Source organism: Pecten maximus, chromosome 4 (genome assembly GCF_902652985.1).
Source record: "Pecten maximus chromosome 4, xPecMax1.1, whole genome shotgun sequence".
Lineage (NCBI taxonomy): Eukaryota > Metazoa > Mollusca > Bivalvia > Pectinida > Pectinidae > Pecten > Pecten maximus.
In genome coordinates this window covers 51,147,715-51,169,079 of record NC_047018.1, presented here as the reverse complement: position 1 = coordinate 51,169,079, position 21,365 = coordinate 51,147,715, and the positions used below count along the sequence as shown (strand labels likewise).

Here is a 21,365-nt window from a genome sequence, read left to right as displayed (position 1 = left end):
AGATGACGATTGTGACATACTAGGTCTATAACATCAGATGACGATTGTGACGTATTAGGTTTATAACATCAGATGACGATTGTGACGACCTTGTATTAGGTCTATAACATCAGATGACGATTGTGACGTATTAGGTCTATAACATCAGATGACGATTGTGACGTATTAGGTCTATAACATCAGATGACGATTGTGACGACCTTGTATTAGGTCTATAACATCAGATGACGATTGTGACGTATTAGGTCTATAACATCAGATGACGATTGTGACGTATTAGGTCTATAACATCAGATGACGATTGTGCCGTATTAGGTCTATAACATTAGATGACGATTGTGACGTATTAGGTCTATAACATCAGATGACGATTGTGACGTATTAGGTCTATAACATTAGATGACGATTGTGACGACCTTGTATTAGGTCTATAAGATCAGATGACGATTGTGACGTATTAGGTCTATAAGATCAGATGACGATTGTGACGTATTAGGTCTATAACATCAGATGACGATTGTGACGTATTAGGTCTATAACATCAGATGACGATTGTGACGTATTAGGTCTATAACATTAGATGACGATTGTGACGACCTTGTATTAGGTCTATAACATCAGATGACGATTGTGACGTATTAGGTCTATAACATTAGATGACGGTTGTGACGTATTAGGTCTATAACATCAGATGACGATTGTGACGTATTAGGTCTATAACATTAGCTGACGATTGTGACGACCTTGTATTAGGTCTATAACATCAGATGACGATTGTGACGTATTAGGTCTATAACATTAGATGACGATTGTGACGTATTACGTCTATAACATTAGCTGACGATTGTGACGACCTTGTATTAGGTCTATAACATCAGATGACGATTGTGACGTATTAGGTCTATAACATTAGATGACGATTGTGACGTATTAGGTCTGTAACATTAGATGACGATCATGACGTATTAGGTCTATAACATCAGATGACGATTGTGACGACCTTGTATTAGGTCTATAACATTAGATGACGATTGTGACGTATTAGGTCTATAACATTAGATGACGGTTGTGACGACCTTGTATTAGGTCTATAACATCAGATGACGATTGTGACGTATTAGGTCTATAACATTAGATGACGATTGTGACGTACTAGATCTATAACATCAGATGACGATTGTGACGACCTTGTATTAGGTCTATAACATCAGATGACGATTGTGACGTATTAGGTCTATAACATTAGATGACGATTGTGACGTATTAGGTCTATAACATTAGATGACGATTGTGACGTATTAGGTCTATAACATTAGATGACGATCGTGACGACCTTGTATTAGGTCTATAACATCAGATGACGATTGTGACGTATTAGGTCTATAACATTAGATGACGACTGTGACGTATTAGGTCTATAACATTAGATGACGATTGTGACGTATTAGGTCTATAACATTAGATGACGATTGTGACGTATTCAGTCTATAACATCAGATGACGATTGTGACGTATTAGGTCTATAACATTAGATGACGATTGTGACGTATTCGGTCTATAACATCAGATGACGATTGTGACGTATTAGGTCTATAACATCAGATGACGATTGTGACGACCTTGTATTAGGTCCATACATGACGATCTATTTGATAGCATTGCCTTGACACTTGTTGATGAATAGCGCCATGATTATTGTTAATATTCATTACCTGTGGTTTAAATGCTTTGCATCACCGTGTACTCATACGATAATATTAGTTTTATTTAAATAATAACCAGGGATTCAATCTTTCACATCAGATGTCAGATGTTTTCCCGCAGACGGCGCTGTTGTCAACTCCAAGTCGTGACCACGTGGAGGTCTGCCAGTAGGTAAAGTAAACAGAGGTTTGCATATGTTTCCACAGTACGAGAGAGACGGGGGGACCACTAACATGTTTCTGACTATATGCAAATTGCTGAAAGGCACTTAATCATTACATTTACATACACATATGTGTGGATATAACTTCCTATGGGTAACAAGTACCGAGTGATCCTCACATCAAATCGCTGGGCCAGATTTGTAAACATCTCATTTAAATATTGTGATATGGTTTATGTTGATAAATGAATCCAGCGTTGCGAGATTTAATGGGAAGTCCGAATTTGTTGAACATAGCTTAATAAGTCAAAGAGCGTGGAAACATGCATAAAACCTAGACGGATACGTCCTAAATTTACAGATAAGTTGTCCAGAATCGGAGAAAACCGGAAAAAGTCCAAACGGGGAATGAACTAGATAGAATAAACCCACAGCATTTGGACACTCGTGAAGGACTACTCTAACACATGCTTACCCTACCAAGATCTTGTTTAACCTTCCAGAATATTTGAGACAAAAGATCCTACGACTGTAGAGTTTGGTGTCGTGTGTTATACTGTATAGCGATGAAGTCCTGGGTTCTCACGCTTATCAAGATCTGAGAGTTAATTTTCCGTATGAGTGAGCTTAAAAGACTTTGTAGGAATCGTCTTAATGATTAATTCAGCCATCATCTCAAGGTCATATCAAGGTTAAATATAAAAATAAAACTAACAGGTAAACAGCCTACTAATGTTTATGATCTTGTCCCTTCAAACACTGCATGTTCTATAAATAGGTACATGTTTTACCGCGGTATACCTGGGCATTCCATGAACTAGGAAATATGTATATTTATATACATTAGCTTTCGGGGTCATTGTTCCATGTTATAACTATATTTGATAAGTAGGTCCCTTATTTGTATAATGTTTGGAGGGTTTTGTTAGAAAAATCACATATCTCAAACCTTACAATCAACGCCAACTCCCACACATTAAATTCCATTAACTTGTATGTTGCGTTTTGAATGTAATTATATAAGAATTAAATGCATCTTTCCAGAATTAATGATTGAATGTAATTGACATGCAAGGACATGATGGAATTCAATCTTACCATCGGTGACGTAGAATATGACGTCACCTTGGATAAGATCTGGTCTAAACGATAAAACAACTGTTGAAACCCGTCCATCCCATTGGGTCGTAAGTCAAAGTCACATCCAGACTGCCAATAATTAAATGACCATTTATTGACCATTTCTTTTTTTCAGAAACGTACAATATGTGTCCCTTGGGATATATGTTTCTTTTTCTTAGTTATTTGAAAGTAAAATGCAAGGACAGGCAATAAGTCTGTAGCGGGGCAGGTCGTGCACATCTGATCATTGTATCATCAGTGACCATTATCAATACCGTGAACAGAGACAGAATTTATGAAGCACATACATGCTATAGACCCATGTTATGACGAGAGTTCATGTCTCAATCCTATACAGAAGTTCCTAATGTCCAGACCTACGTCGGCACGAGATTGCCAGTTGTGTTAGATATATCACAAGGCGTTGCTGACCGTCGCCAATAAGTGTTGAGGTTACATTCCGGAAAAATACCATGGATTCCCTTCATCACTTCATACATTGTTGAGTCTTTACATCTCAGGATGTGGCAATGATTCTCGGTACTTAAGTGTGTATACAGGCCTGAATGGCCAGTGTCCATCTTGTTTTGTCCTCGAAATGTCCAGCTGGGATGCTCTGTTGACCACCAATGCTGTATAAAGGGCCGAATTCCGCTACATCATCGTGTAATTTCAAAATAAACATGTCGCCCTTCTATAATGTCGACAATGTGTAAAGGTAATGGAGGCAATGAGTTTGTTCAATATCATAGTCACACTTCAAAGCCCCGCAAAACATACGTCATCTTCACGATTTTATTTAAATTCAACAGCTGTAAGATTGATAAATACATTATTTCAAATCTTCAGAGGGATATGTTAGCAATATGGGTATTTACTCTAGCCTTGGAAATTGTGCGGGTACCGACGCGGAATCTCAAAGCAGCTACTCGCGCCTCACCTCACTAGCTTGCTCTACATCACATAATGTAGGCCAGGGACTGATAAAAACATGATCCACTCATTAGAACATAAACACTTTCTGTTGAGCAAAATTTACGCATTCGTCCAAGCGTGACTGTATTTTGTATCAGAAATATGTGATAGAATACCAGAAATAGCGATCAATAGGTTCACGAGGTAGAACAAGTCTTTACATGTTTCGTTCATCATTTTCTGCGGCTGCTGCCTCCAATCAAAGACCGACACAGTAAACTGCTGACGTCATGCACCAAACTACTTGCCACGCATGCGCTATGACAGCAAATGATAAATAAACTACATGGGCATAAATATTGTACTGTCTTGATCGTCAGAAATTGTAACCGGAGAAATGAAAAAAAAATTAGTTATTTATTTATGTTGTTTTTTTCAAAATGTCCCCGCTACCGCGGTGTTGCAAAGTTCTAGAGAGAATACCGTCGGTGATTTTCTAAGGACTGTTCTATGAAATGTCTATAAACCCAAGACAGCTTAAACTTCCTGAACTACCGTAGGTCGGTCTGAGTGTCACAAATACAAAGTTACGTTTGAAATAACATAAACAAAAGTTATATATAGTGTCTTAAAAACTCACCGGATGTTTCAATCACCAGAGTACATCTGTTAAAGTATCGGCCATGAATGGTATGATACAAGATGTCTGTACAACCAAGGCGGACAGCCTCTAACCTTGCCACCAGCGAAGTGCTCGTATCCCTGCCTTTCCTGCGGTTTCTACTAAAGAAAGTATCCTTGATTGTTTAAAGTGAAGCCAAAGAGAGACCAAACCTATTTACGTTCTGTGTTATAGACTTTATACCTGGTAAATTTGTTTAATGCTTTACACCTGAAGCTTGTTGTGGTCAAGGTAAAGCTACAAGGCGTTATTATAAGGGCGTATACTGAGTGTACGAACCCACAAACATCCCGCCGCGCGTCACGGGTAAAGTCATTACATCAACATGAGGATGGGGCATATCACATGTACTGGCATTCAAGATTGACAGATTCTGGCATACTTACAGTTTTCTTTATAGACAATCAAATTTATTATCCTGCACCGAGTTGTCCCTGCCAGAGAAACCCGTATAATGCATATCTTCCTTTAAGACGTAAAACCGGGAAAATCCATAAATCTTTATCACGGCCGAAGGCCACTCCATGTAAATTTTCTAAAGATTAAATATGATTAATTCTGCTTTGCTGTATTTAATTTGACATGTGAACATTTGAGCCATGGTAAGATTTAGACGTCAATAAGTAGAAAGGTGGACAGGAAATAGTCGAGAACATCAAATGGAACCTGATCGTTTGTTTCCCTTCTTCCCGACAAACCATCCCAGAAAAGGTTGTATACAGGAGTGATTCCCGATTGGCGTAGGAAGTGAGAACATCACGTGGAATATATTTCTGAAATCTATACGGTCTGACCCGGTTCTCATTTTGGGAACATGACATTTGATCTAGATTAACATGACACATTGTTCCAGGATATAAGTTCTTTATCCTCGTCGCACTTCATCATGATTCTCTGTGTAAATTCATAGTTAACCCATAATTCCCCTGGGTTTGAATTCAAATTTTAATATCTCCCCGGACGCATTGCATTCCCTTCCATATCACCCCTGTCAACGCCTAGTATCATTACCAGATTCTTGGAAAACGCATTTGCACCTTATTATGAGGTAAAATTCACGAGGAATTTTACATATTTTTCAAAATTATGAATATTTTAATTAATTTGTTTCGTCAGATAATTTTTGGAGGACTATTGATAGCTTTCGGTACACTTAAGGGATAACTATTTCTAAAATACATTTAACACACGTACTCCGTGTGGTACGTGGAAATATACCCGACGACATGGCCCCTGGTCTAAACAGATACGCAACAAAAGCCACGCAATACGTATGTATACGTAAGTGTCGCCATGGACTGACTTAATCACATCTCATATTCGGTAGCAGAGTCTAAAGAAAGGCCCCATGCCTTCACAGACTTTCATAAATGACAGGGTCGAGCCACAACATAATTTACTGCCTGACCCTCATAACTTTGTTTCTGAAATATTAAAAACCTCCATATTTGCACTATTTGACGCATTCCTGTCGTTGTTAATGTCGCCAAGTTCATTTCTTAAATGACGTTCACACGACAATGTCAGGAGAGTCGGCGTATACTACATCGGCTTGTGATAGGCACCGTTATCAAAGACATGTATGAGGTAAACCACTTCTGTGGCTGGCTGTTAAGTTGTGATCACAATAACGTAGATGTCAGACGGTTCCTGTAGATAGATACATATCATAAGTGACCGTTCTACCGATCGAATTATTTACATTTTTTCTTTACAGTGTCAAACTGCTGACTTCCAACCTATGCCCACCGTGGGATTCTCAACCTTAATTTCTGTTTAATCGGGATTTACCTAGCGCTTGAATTCAATAGCGGATTAACTTCTGTCTATAGCATGTGGTTAACGCCGACAACGCTTGTGAAGATCGACACGCCCTCGCCTCTCGTAAGGAATGGCGGGTCGTATGGACATCATTGTCTGATCGACTAAAATCTGAGGTATCTACTTTTTCGTGAAATGTCTAGGTGCTTTAAAGTGTATCTTTACCCTGTCTACCCCGATACAAAAATAGTTTAACAACGCGAAGGTCAGTCAGTGTAGATATTGCACAAACAATTTTGGAAACAGCACGCATAATTCAACTGACTACCCAACAGAGCTCAATATCTCTATACAAGTACTGTAACTTTGCTAAAAGGGCTGCTATTTGGCTGTTGTCCCACACGGGGACTCGTCTGTAGGTGTAAGATACTGTTGTAAACACCTCTATACGTATACATGTGTATGTTTCGCGCTTTATTTGATGACCGCGGATATAGCGAAATTAAACCCCACTGTTAACAAATAATTATACAGTAATAGGTCGAGTTTCTGGTAACACAACAATGAAAAAAATTTACTGACGTGACACTATTGAATTTGTTGAAGATCAATAGTTCTCATATCTCGATCTGGGTATAATGTTCGTATGAAATGTTTTTCAAGGTGGCTTGTCACGCGCACATTGTCTTCAGGAACAACGAAGCAGTACTCATGTCACCGGCAATGACACGTTCCAAATGGCGGTTCGAACGTTTGACGTAAAACAAGGAGCAGCTGTCTCGAAATATGTGCATCTCGTTTATGTAATCACCAACCCTATATTTTGTTAAATGGAATTTCAATCCAAAAAACGTTCAAATAAAAACATATAACAATGAGAGGCATGTTTAAAACCAATCTGACTTTGCGTAGTCCGCGGGATCGTCTTCTTAACCTTCATCTGTATCTTCTCAATATGTTTATCTAATTGAAGAATGCCTCTCTGAAGAGAATTTACCACATGTTAATTACAGGCTTCAGGATACGGCAAGAATGAACTTCAAATCCTACATTTAAATAAAGATTGTAAAACAAAAACAAGAAGATTGGTTTGTTAAAAAAATCGATAAAACAACAGCCAAATGTTAAAGGTGGTCACCGCCGACGCAAATGGCAGTTTTGTAATGAAAGTGTGCTAATTAAAGATGGTTTTTATAATTAATCTAAAGTAACGCTGGTCTCTGAAAAATGTGTGATTACAAAAATATAGATGAAAATTCCTGACCAATCTAAATCGTCGAGACGACGAGAATACAAGTCATGTAAATGAAGCTCCGATATAAAGCTCCCAGTTCCCATAATACCCTGCAAACATCTGATGTTCTGATGTAAACACATATGTCCCGCAAGAAAAACTGCTTGAAAATAAACATTAAGTAAGTACTTGACAAAAAGAGAGAATAATATGTAACAAAGACAGTATCCAAAGATATTTTGTCGAAGAAAGATCTATAAATATAAAGACTGTTTGAATATCATCAAACAAGAAAAGGAGAAACCTGTATCCAACTTGATACCGTACGTACTTGGAACAGGAGGGTGAAAGTAGCCTAACCCTGTCTCACACCACTTTCTTATACGTGCACTATGACTTTGTCAGGGATTTTTGTTCATCTCAATAAGAGCTTAATGAATGAAAAGCAAATTCTTTCAAAAAAAACTCAATCAAACATTCGATAGTTCGATAAAGTTATTTACTGAAATAACAAGAAATATTTTTAAAAAAGATAAACGGCATAGTTATAATGTAAAACTGCTGGTGAAATAAATCAATGAATTAATGCGTTTCAGCACGGATAACAAAATTATATCAGTTAGAATCATCTTTGGTGATAATAAGACTGCATTTGAATCAGGAACATAATTTTATTAATGTGTCATTTGAAAAGATACATCCACTTATTCTGCTTGCATTCAATATTAACTTTCGTTTAGTTTTTAACTGCATATCTGCATTTTGCATCTACCGCTACATTGACCAATCACATACTTCATCTTGACCAGTAACGCCACCTGTCGCGTCATATCCGGGGCTAAAAGAAGATTATACGGCTATGCCGAAAAATAAAGCTCCTAGTCCGAGTGCTGAAGTCTTGGCCGAGGCTAGACATACTATCATTGTTTATATTACGACCGTGGTCAGAGGATTCAATATAGATATGCAATTTCACATTATTTGATTCTAATTTCCAAAGATAGAACAAATAAAACAAAAACAAAACAAACAAACAAACAAACAAAAAACAAACAAAAAACACGAATAAATAAATAAATAAATAAAAAAAAATGGATACTGAAATTGTAAACAATGCCACTCAGCAGTCTATTGTCCAACGTCTAATTGAAAGTGTGTTTATGAGCGATACCTGTTCAAACCTTGAGACGTTTCGTGACAACCTGACATAGGTGTACATACACATGTACATTGTACCTACATAATGGATACATGTATGTGACACTCATCACATCAAAAGTCACACATTCCTACCGACACAGTGTGATATGTGTTAAACAGTTTTAATAGAGGGCCTCAGAGGATTTAGTCATTTATTAACTTATAATGAATGACAATGGGGGAAAAAAAAACAAAGGAAAAAACAAAAATCATTTGTCTATCAAAACAGGCATACAAGCGTAAAGTGTGCACTGATCTACCCTTTTGTATGGAGATCGGGATAGAGTTTGTTTACGGAAAAATGTCGTCCGTGAAATAAACAGGGCAGACGACCACGACAAGGTGTGACGCGGTGCACTTACATGACTAGGGCGTGCACTATTTTCTTTTGGGCAACGTCACCACAGGAGGCAGAAGGTGGTAAGATGGATATGATACTGTGACCTTTGTTGTCACAAAACAAAAGTGGATATGCGGATGAAGAAAATGAATTAAACCAAGGAAGCAGGGGACACGTGTTAACATACCAACACTATATAACGTACCGTGGGTCTAGAGACCCTGATCTGCCAACCCGCATCTGCATTGTACTACATAACATCCAAAATTCGACAGGTTTGAAAAATGATTTCAGCGCCGACGAATGTTTCAATGTGAAAGGTCGTCAACAATGATTAAAAGACACGGATAAATGAGAGGCTAGCAAAGCCGAAGTAAACTTGTGTCAGATTCACTAGATACGGTAACATTGCCAATATGGAAATGTGCCATGTCAATTTAAGGAGGTCTTTGCGCCGACACAGCGTGTTGACTTGGGAGTATTCACGTATAAAGTCAAGTGTGTTTGGTAAGCAGTTAGTGTCAACAGTGTTCTGAACCCACAGATCTACACTCAAGGTCACTTTGTAATGAATTTTTACTTAATTCTCAAAACGTATCCCGACATCTCTTGTTTCGTTTTGTTTTCATCGATGCATACAGATTGGGTTATTTGCACGTCTGCTACCAAATGACCCCGTTATACACTATATTATACACAGTGAATATTACAATTTAATACGAAAAGTGGCACTTTCTGATACAAGTGTATTATCCAGAATTTCCTGAGTGGACATCGCCGTAAGGAGGAGAGTCTGTATACTGACAAAGGCCTCCCGGCTGTCGGGCGTTATTTCTAACTTCCGTCCGTATTGTCAGTATATGGATGACCGTGGTTCGAGGCATCGTGGGAGGTTTGACCACAAACAGGACCACTTTTTGCTGGACACAAGCGATCACTTATTAAATCAATAAAGTCATGTTTGCCCGACTCGTATGATATGGTATAACCAGGAGTAGGAAAACCTTGAGCAAATCTAAACTACACATAGTAAGGAGCTTATGGTGTATTGTGTTTCGTGTCTTCATTTTCGTTAATTAAAAGTACAAATAATGTTACAAAAAGGACTGTATGTCTAGATTTATCTTTGTATGAAGAGATCGTCACTGTTATTGAAAAGAAAAGTCGATTGAGGATATAAACACTGCCATGTTTGAAAGTGACAAATTATTTCTCCCGTACTCAGGTGATGAAGACATATCGAACGGAAAGCATGAATCTCTTAATGTTCATTTCATACAAAGTTATGACTTTGCAAAAAGAAGTGTACGCATTTACTTTTATTCAAAATACCGCTGACAATTATTGCGACTATATTTTGATTGATGGATTCGTTAGTTAGATGAGGATTCCGCGGCAAGGGCTCACCAATTGTATTTTTTTACAACAACTTTACTCCGGTGATAAAGAAATGATAAACATGGCCACAAATCCGCTATGAAGAGATCAAACAGCTGTATGAGCTATCACCAATTCATATTATCGTTATTTCAGGATGATTGAAGAAAATTAGGGAAATATTATCAATGTTGTAGGTAACTGGCTATTGTAGTCCGTCTAAATATAAGATGTACAATTGGAGATGTTGAATTATGGTATTTAAACGTCACCATATGCATGTTAAGGATATATCGTCATTTGAAGCAGAAAATCTTGTTTTTTTATTTACAGCATCTGTTTCTGGTTTATATAGACCTCCAGATTCGATCTTAATTTCAACAATGCCATCAACTGAAAGATGCATAAATTTTGGTAAAATGTTAGAAAACATTTTGATGTTGTGATAAAAATACATTCACTTGTATGACAAGGACATCAGGTTGAAATATTACAATAGGTCCGTCTAGGTTTCCTCCTCGGATTGTTAAATCTGACCAGGCTCCGATATGAAGATATACTAGCATTGAGATATGATGTCTCCAACAATGGCAGAATAATGGTAATGGAGTTTGTCACCGTTGGTATAAATGTGTTGAGGCAGCATTTTTGTGTGTCAACATGGTCCATGTGATATATATCCTTGTCAACACATGTATTATATGTTGTGGTTCACCTTCCCTGGTTGTTGTGGTGGTTCATTTTCCCTGGTTGTTGTGGTGGTTCACTTTCCCTGGTTGTTGTGGTGGTTCATTTTCCCTAGTTGTTGTGGTGGTTCATTTTCCCTAGTTGTTGTGGTGGTTCATTTTCCCTGGTTGTTGTGGTGGTTGACTTTTCCCTGGTTGTTGTGGTGGTCCACTTTTCCCTGGTTGTTGTGGTGGTTCACCTTCCCTAGTTGTTGTGGTGGTTCACCTTCCCTAGTTGTTGTGGTGGTTCATTTTCCCTGGTTGTTGTGGTGGTTCATTTTCCCTGGTTGTTGTGGTGGTTCATTTTCCCTAGTTGTTGTGGTGGTTCATCTTCCCTGGTTGTTGTGGTGGTTCATTTTCCCTAGTTGTTGTGGTGGTTCATTTTCCCTAGTTGTTGTGGTGGTTGACTTTTCCCTGGTTGTTGTGGTGGTTCATTTTCCCTGGTTGTTGTGGTGGTTCATTTTCCCTAGTTGTTGTGGTGGTTCATTTTCCCTAGTTGTTGTGGTGGTTGACTTTTCCCTGGTTGTTGTGGTGGTTGACTTTTCCCTGGTTGTTGTGGTGGTCCACTTTTCCCTGGTTGTTGTGGTGGTTCACCTTCCCTAGTTGTTGTGGTGGTTCACCTTCCCTGGTTGTTGTGGTGGTTCATTTTCCCTAGTTGTTGTGGTGGTTCATTTTCCCTGGTTGTTGTGGTGGTTCATTTTCCCTAGTTGTTGTGGTGGTTCATTTTCCCTGGTTGTTGTGGTGGTTGACTTTTCCCTGGTTGTTGTGGTGGTTCACCTTCCCTGGTTGTTGTGGTGGTTCATTTTCCCTAGTTGTTGTGGTGGTTCACTTTTCCCCGGTTGTTGCCATGGTTCTGATTTGGGCCGAATTCTTTTTAGAAGATATTCCATGTGACACTTCTGACAAATGCGTGCGCGTGCTTGAAGGTCTTTGCGGACATCAACCCTTGTTGAATCAGTTTATCCAAGAGCCATTTTGATTTGCGGATTGTTTACATTTCTTGTACATCAACTGTTGCCTTTTTCATTTACTATAGCTCACAACATTCTCCACACAATTATATTCAATTTTTGGACAATTACTTCCAAAATGCAAATAAAACAATAATAGTCCAATAACGACCATGAGCCTACGTATTATAAGGAACATTTTAAACTATCTAATATAAAAAAAAAACAGGACCATTATCACTTATTTCTGTATATCAACACAAATTTGATCGCAAAACAATAAAGAAAACTACATTCATTACTCTATTATTTTTGATACAAAAGATAATTAGCAAAGTGATGTTTGGGTTTGTTTACGAATTCAAGAATCTTACACCTGTTTAGTATCACCTTTGAATGATTAATGGAGACTTATAATATAGAATGAAATTGCAAATCACTTCGAGAATATTTTCTGTATGTTACAAATAGGTAATCGACTATTACTTTCACTTTGAGACTTGTGCACATACACACTAGGATGTTACTTTCTAAGGGACCTCAGGTTTTCAATCCTGATGTTTTTCATCATGGATACATGAAATCTCGAAAACAAAATAAGTTAGTAACATCAACAGCCAGCCCGGTACTGATTTATCATAGTTATTTTCTTCGCTTTTATGCTCATATATAACTTTGTTTTCTATAGGTTTAAGGTATACATACATGCTCATGTTATATTTGTATCTTACAGTAACATTTGCATCAACCACAAAGTGAAGCTGCATTTATATCAATTCTTGTATATATTGTAAAGCTTATAGTTTGTAAATGTTACCGATATGTAGCAATATGCATCGCCTTAACTCTGAAATATCGCAACATCTAGCAATGGTAAAATATCGGAAATACCCAACCATCAGTGCTATGTCATTTATGCATTTCTTAAAACACGCCAATTTTCTTCTTCAAACGACGACTTCATCCATCAACTCCATGGGCACCTGTTTTGTGACGTCAGAAATCATCGTTTGATCCCCATTGTCGGTGTAAAAGCCTTCCTACAGGTAGCTAGCGTACATGCGAGTTTAAATTCAGATCTGGCATGTTCCTTGGGGATTCGAAGTGTCACATGACCTCGCTACACGACACCAGGGTCTACGACCTCGGACACTCCCTGATCGCGTGTGGAACTAACTCGAGTCTGATTCACGCCCATATAGGTTAACCTCCCAAATACAAAGACATCTAGCATGAACAACCGTCTTTTTTCAGGACGTTTTTCTTCAAATGACCAAACGGTATCGGGTAGAAGCTCTTCCGGACAAGTGTTCGATTGAGTACTAGGGTGTTTTGTACGGAGATCTGGTTTCGGTGTATTTTTACATCAACACGGATGCATTTTGTAAACATTGACGAAGCTATTGTATCCCCACATGTTAAGAAATAGTTAAGTATGCTAATATCTACAAAAGTCTACATTTCATACGTATATCAATCATATATAATGACTTTAATTTAATTCTGCCCCTGCGGGAAGATTTATATGCTTTTTAGAATTTTGATGGTTTCCGGAAGACATATCTTGGAATGAAGAAACATTGTGTACTTGAGTGTGCATATAGTTACCTACAGCCTACTCTTCTGTGTCCGTTTGAGGACGAAATAAGGACATCATTAATTTTGAGCTCACTAACGCCTACACTTAATGTGTTATTAATCCTCGGTGTGTCGCAAATCAACAGTGATGCGTTGAGAGAGTGACGTAAAGGTGAAATGGGTTACGTCACGTTTTCTCAGGATGAACGAGCACGTGATTCGGTGTTATGTAGTGTATTATGAACTTAATAGAGACCAGCATCGTACAGGTAAACGTTTACTACAATGTACAGGTAATAGTTTACTACATTGTACAGGTAATAATAGTTTACTACATTGTACAGGTAATAGTTTACTATATTGTACAGGTAATAGTTTACTATATTGTACAGGTAATAGTGTACTACATTGTACAGGTAATAGTTTACCATATTGTACAGGTAATAGTTTACTATATTATACAGGTAATAGTTTACTATATTGTACAGGTTATAGTTTACTACATTGTACAGATAATAGTTTACTACATTGTACAGGTAATAGTGTACTATATTGTACAGGTAATAGTTTACTATATTGTACAGGTAATAGTGTACTACATTGTACAGGTAATAGTTTACCATATTGTACAGGTAATAGTTTACTATATTATACAGGTAATAGTTTACTACATTGTACAGGTAATAGTGTACTATATTGTACAGGTAATAGTGTACTACATTGTACAGGTAATAGTTTACTACATTGTACAGGTAATAGTGTACTACATTGTACAGGTAATAGTTTTCTATATTGTACAGGTAATAGTTTACTATATTGTACAGGTAATAGTTTACTATATTGTACAGGTAATAGTTTACTATATTGTACAGGTAATAGTGTACTACATTGTACAGGTAATAGTTTACTACCTTGTACATGTAATAGTTTACTACCTTGTACAGGTAATAGTTTACCATATTGTACAGGTAATACTACATTGTACAGGTAATAGTTTACTATATTGTACAGGTAATAATTTACTATATTATACAAGTAATATTGTACTACATTGTACAAGTAATAGTTTACTATATTGTACAGGCAATAGTTTACTATATTGTACAGGTAATAGTTTAATATATTGTACAGGTAATAGTTTACTATATTATACAAGTAATAGTGTACTACATTGTACAGGTAATAGTGTACTACATTGTACAGGTAATAGCTTACTGCATTGTACCGGTAATAGTTTATTATATTGTACAGGTAATAGTTCAGCATATTCTACAGATAATAGTTTACTATATTGTACAGGTAATAGTTTACTACATTGAACATTAACCTAATACAGACTTGATCCAGTGGTTATGTAATACAAACACGTTTGCGATGTCATTTTATACTGAAGACCAATCTGAGAATATATCTAACGAAGGACAATCATATTTACATGGGACAGTCTACTTTCTTCCGTTCTAGTCGTAACAAGCTGTCTCTGAGTTAGCCTTCAACATGCCTCACTATAGGTAGAATTCATACACACGCGGTGAAATAACCTTGTCTGAATACCGCCATTTCAATGGAATGCCTTCGTACAGACACCGTGTTTTATTTAACGATATAAAAACATACCTCGCGTCCCTAAAATCGCGCTGTAGTTATGTAAGATATGTAACAAGCCGACAGGTAAGTACCCGAAACCATACCGACATTTGGTTTTCCACAAGTACGAGGTCAATTTTAAGTCGTTCAGCAAAATATTTTTAAAGAATTTTGATAATGTACAGATGAGATATGACTTTAATCACGAATATGTAATATATGCCATACGACAGATCTTGTCCTGTATAAATATGGGCCGTCATACACAACTTCAGATTCCATTGGAAAATGCAAACACTTATATGCTTCCTTTCAATAAGCTGTGACAGTTGGCAAAGCTTTACTTGGGTGTGTGATTTTGTGTTCCATCATATTGAATTGTTTAATGTTGAGTTTGTATCTGTTTACAGTGGTCCTATGATCAGGTAGATCAGGTTTGATTTGGATAATGATAACTTTTGATTGATAACTTTAAGATAGGGCGTGTCCACTTGTGACCATGTATTACGATGCTGTGTCCACTCAACATTCTCATATGGTTAGTTATACATATTTGCTCTCATAAGAATAAGTAGCCTTTTATCATTGATAACGTGGTGCAAGATAAAAATGTTTCTTAATTGGCAATTGATCAATAATGGCGAATTCTTATAGACCAAGCTGTCGATTAGTACACACGTTTAACTGCTGGTAGGCGCGTTTTACAGCGATAGAATTAAACACTATATATCAAAACTTTCTATTTCGTGTGAGCATCGTGAATTTGAAGTTATTCTATTAAATGTAAACTATTTCTATCTATTATTTCTGACTTTACATGCTTTTACAGTTGCTATAGTAACATTGTATATCGAGTTGTCCGGTTGACAATTGATATCACACATAGACCATGATGTGTATCTACGATATCCCTATAGACGAATGATCCTTAACAAAGGTACAGCGTATTGTAATAACAGCTGTAACAACAACAGTTATAGCTATATAACTATATAACAGTTATAACTAAATAACAGTTATAACTAAATAACTATATAACAGTTATAACTATATAACAGTTATAACTATATAACGGTTATAACTATATAACTATATAACAGTTATAACTATATAACTATATAACAGTTATAACTATATAACTATATAACAGTTATAACTAAATAACAGTTATAACTATATAACGGTTATAACTATATAACTATATAACAGTTATAACTATATAACTATATAACAGTTATAACTATATAACAACTATAACTAAATAACTGTTATAATTATATAACAGTTATAACTATATAACTATATAACTATATAATAGTTATAACTATATAACTAAATAACAGTTATAACTATATAACTAAATAACAGTTATAACTAAATAACAACTATAGCTTACTAACAGTTATAACTATATAACTAAATAACAGTTATAACTATATAACTAAATAACAGTTATAACTATATAACATCTATGATCATATAACAGTTATAACTATATAACTAAATAACAGTTATAACTATATAACTATATAATTATATAACAGTTATAACTATATAACTAAATAACAGTTATAACTATATAACTAAATAACAGTTATAACTATATAACTATATAATTATATAACAGTTATAACTATATAACTAAATAACAGTTATAACTATATAACAAAATAACAGTTATAACTATATAACTAAATAACAGTTATAACTATATAACTAAATAACAGTTATAACTATATATCTATATAATTATATAACAGTTATAATTATATAACTAAATAACAGTTATAACTATATAACAATTATAACTATATAACAGTTATAACTATATAACAGTTATAATTATATAACTAAATAACAGTTATAACTATATAACAGTTATAACTATATAACAGTTATAATTATATAACTAAATAACAGTTATAACTATATAACAATTATAACTATATAACAATTATAACTAGTTATAACTATATAACTAACTAACAGTTAAAACTAGTTATAACTATATAACTAACTAACAGTTAAAACTAAATAACCAGATAACAGCTGTAAGTTTACAATGAAAGTAACCTCTATCCCAATGTTAACATTTTTTGCCATTTCCAAAGATTTTGATATGTATATGAAATTGGACTTTTCAATCCATATTGCTGGAAAGCTCCTTCTAGTACTGTAGGACGTATGGGCTGTCATTGTCGTGCGCTTTAGAAAGACGCTTTACCTCAATATCTCTCGAATTTATGTAGTGGGCCTCTTCAGTAACCTGTTCAGGAGGCACATGCAGCAACTATTTACTAAAGAAAGACCCGGCTCAAAACAACCCTGTCTATTCTCATTTCTTTGTACCGAGTCCGTTCCGAACCAAATGTATCAATATTGGGCATTTCCGATCTCATCCGTTTTGACCACCTCTCTGTTCCAATTTCACATGCCTTTTTACAAACTTCGGTTGGAATTATGGAATCAGTTTATTCTTATTTCCTGATCAGGTTATACGATGTTTTGATGTAACTAAAACATTTTATCATATATCTCCTTAACACGTGGTTATTGTTTACCATACACACTGTGCAGTAAGTCTTTTTCTTTCTTTCTTTCTTTGAGACAGGTATACGATTCTTTCTTCCTCTTGAAAAAACAACAACCGTATACCCGACCCGCGATTTATGTTTTCTTCATCCCTGAGCGAGATATCCTTTCTTTTCTACAGGACAATCTGCAGTTATCTGCGCTCGATACAAATCACATATTCGCTTCCAACGGAGGTGTCGCCTTGTCACGGAGACCCGCCATCCCCTCATGTAGTGGAATTATTGCTTTTTTTTAAGATAAATTTTCACTATCTACCCCTGTCGTCGTCTGGGTTGAATGTACTGTGTATTTATAAACCTGTGTATGTCTGGCCAAAAAGCAGGTAAAACAGCTACCTGTTTTATCTTTCAGCAGCATAGATAGATATATAAATAAACTGATCTTACTCACCTTGTATTGGAGTCCATCAGTGCTGGACAGTATTGTCCTTGTTCAGAGCAAACAGAATCGACATTTTCCTAAATCCAATTCAGAGGTCACAACACACTTCCAACTCGATCGGTCGCTAAAAAGTCTTTATCTCTTCAAAATATTTTCTTACCCTTAAAATAAACAGGAAAAAAATGATTGGATATCATGTGACAGTATCTATATCCTATATCGTCCACCATTATCTGTATATTAAATAGTTTACATTTCTGTTGCCACATAACATACCTTTGTAAGTAAACGGCTTCCGTTACCTGCATAATTAGCAGTGAACAGGTTAGACTGTGTATAAGTGACATAAAGTGTGTGTCACATCACAGCATAGCTCCCCAATGTTCACCAAGTATGTGTAGGCATTGTAAGAAGTAAGATGTCGAGTGTGTGTAGCTACATATTTGGCATAAATGTCCCGGGGTTGATTAAAATGCAGGATCCTGCATGCTATCGGTATGTGTAGGTAGGGGATAAACAGATTACACCAGATCACGCGCTCACCATTGTCATTTTCAAATGTTTACGATTTTTTGTCGCTAAATTTCATTACTAGTTTCTTTGCGGAACTTCCGGTGTTGGGACCTTTGACCTTAACGGAAATACAAACGGAAAGGACTCGGACAGGTGTATTGGCTGGGTTTTGCACCATCATCTTTCTGTACTTTACAATTGAACAGTAAGTATTTCAATAAATCGCGTCACTGACGAGTATTGAGATTTTTGACAATATGACGTGCTAAGCCATAATGTAACGCACTTCCCCCTTGTCAAGCTCTGGTGACAAGTAATTGCCCAGAACAGTTGTCTGTGTGAGATTGTACAATGTGCACTAGTCTAGATAGCTTGTTGCAGTACAGGACTTGATAGAGAAGTCATTATGGTACTTACGGGCTATTTTTACGTGGTTAAATGTGCTATTACGTTCAAGTCGAACAAAATATTATTAGGAAATAAAAAAAACGACATTGCTAGAATGTCTTCATAAATTCTGACAATATCTTTGACATTTCAATCAATTATTTAAGAAAATGAGGTAATGAAATATAATGTTATGGGGTGAGATGTATCTGCGGTTTGTCATTGTAAGTACTTTTCAAACTTAATGTTAATCTTTACAATTGACTTTATCTAACCTAGAATCATGAGAGTTGTTCGCCAATCACGAGTTCGATGTTCATACTTCTTTAGGTGACAGTTTGTTGTTTCGAAATAATTCATTCTTAATTAACATTGATGCCACATTTTATATGAGTAATTAGTCACCTGTTGTAAAGTAACAGGGCACTGCTGATGGTATTGACAAGGTTCCGGATGCTTATTGAAATTTGTCGTCATTTCTTACTTAGAAATGAACTCTATCAGAGCGTTTATAAGGTCTGCACGGAATTTTGATTTGCTTTATTTTACGGAGATCAACGTCCTCCCAACAGTCAGGGTCACACTGGAACACAAACTAGATAGGCTTATATGAGGGCGAATGCCAAGGAGTAACAAACAGTCAGGGTTATATGAGGGCGGAGATCAAGGAGTAAGACACAGTCAGGGTTATATGAGGGCGGAGGTCAAGGAGTAAGACACAGTCAGGGTTATATGAGGGCGGAGGTCAAGGAGACACTAAAAACCAGGACCGTATGGGACCGAATGCTTAGAGGACACGAACAACACGGGTCACGTGAGGTGAAGACGGATGTCTGGGAAGATGATGACATATGAGAATGGAGGATGAGGAGACTTCAACAGCAAGAGACTGGTGCTAAGGGGACAGCAAAAGAGGAAAAAAATAGAAAGAAAATGCAGAAATAAAAAGTAAAAGAAAAAGTCAAGATTCCATGGGTTGTACTTGAGGTAGTTTGGCCGTGGTGACCTTACCTGTTCACAAGGTAGCGATCTACTAAGGAAGAAAGTGAACTCGTTCTCGATGATTGACACGTTTGTGCTATCACAGCTTTGTAAGGTGAATTCTTCAGTCAATAACCTCGCCAGGGCTGTGTACGTCATCAGTTTATTTTGGCAAAACCACAAGAGTGATACTTTACGAGGATGTGGTTGATATTCGTTATTGCACAATGGGCTCGGATTGGTCAATGCAGGTTTTCGAAATTAGCATCACATTTATAGTGTGGGTAAAACAATGACTTGAACACTTCCTTATAAGGTACCAGTAGGTCCATACGGACTCAGATACCGCGCTCGTCCGTCTGTAGGTCGTCGTTGAAGCACGGGTCTCGATTTGTGTGTGTAGACCCCAATCTTCTCTATACAGAGTTATCGGCTAGTCTCTGTCCGAGAATCGGAAACCTATTAGTGGATAAAGAGGGTGACATTGGCCGCGATAACCGGTCTTTGTCGGTTCTGATGTATAACGCGAATTAGTCGTTTACAAACGGACTCGGCCTGGGGTGTGAACACATATGAATGTAAAGCTAATGTGTCCGTATATCAAATCATTATCGGTAAACTTAGCAATTTTACCGATAAGATCATTGGTACGACTATGGAGAAACGTACGCCAGTATTTCCACCCGACACCCCTATAGTCCACAGGGCGCCCGACTGTGTTGTCGGGGCCAGTCAGGTCCAACTTGACCAAAGAACGTTGTGACCTTATCAGCGAAGGCGTTTATTTTAGAATTACTGTGTACTTTTTCATTGAAATATTGCGTATAAATAACCACTATGGTACTGTATCTCAGACATGTCGTAGATCATGGGGATCAACAGATTTCATTACTTTGGTAAGGTTGTCTATAATTGGAAAAAGCAAACACTGATGTTGTTGAAAAGTGATCATTCGGAGATGCCGACGTTGGGGTTCCTTGTTGCTATATAGGTTACGATTTGGTCGCCGATTAACGTCAGCACTATTCCTCTGATGCTACTTTATTGAGATACAAATTGTTACCTAGATATAAACGCTATGTGTGACCCTGCCCTCCTCTATATCGGATACAAACTTAAAACTTCAGCATTACACGGTCAGAGAAACTCTTGTCACAGAGGCGGGAGAGG

At 36.7% G+C, this 21,365-nt stretch overlaps 1 protein-coding gene across 1 annotated transcript in view; it reads right to left on the bottom strand.

Moving 5' to 3' along the window:
* LOC117326374 overlaps positions 1 to 21,365 on the bottom strand; it is a 63,714-nt gene that overhangs the window by 28,107 nt on the left and 14,242 nt on the right. The window contains exon 2 of the mRNA XM_033883097.1: positions 18,324 to 18,475. The gene's annotated coding sequence lies outside the window, so the exon portion shown is untranslated. The remainder of the gene's footprint in view (positions 1 to 18,323; positions 18,476 to 21,365) is intronic.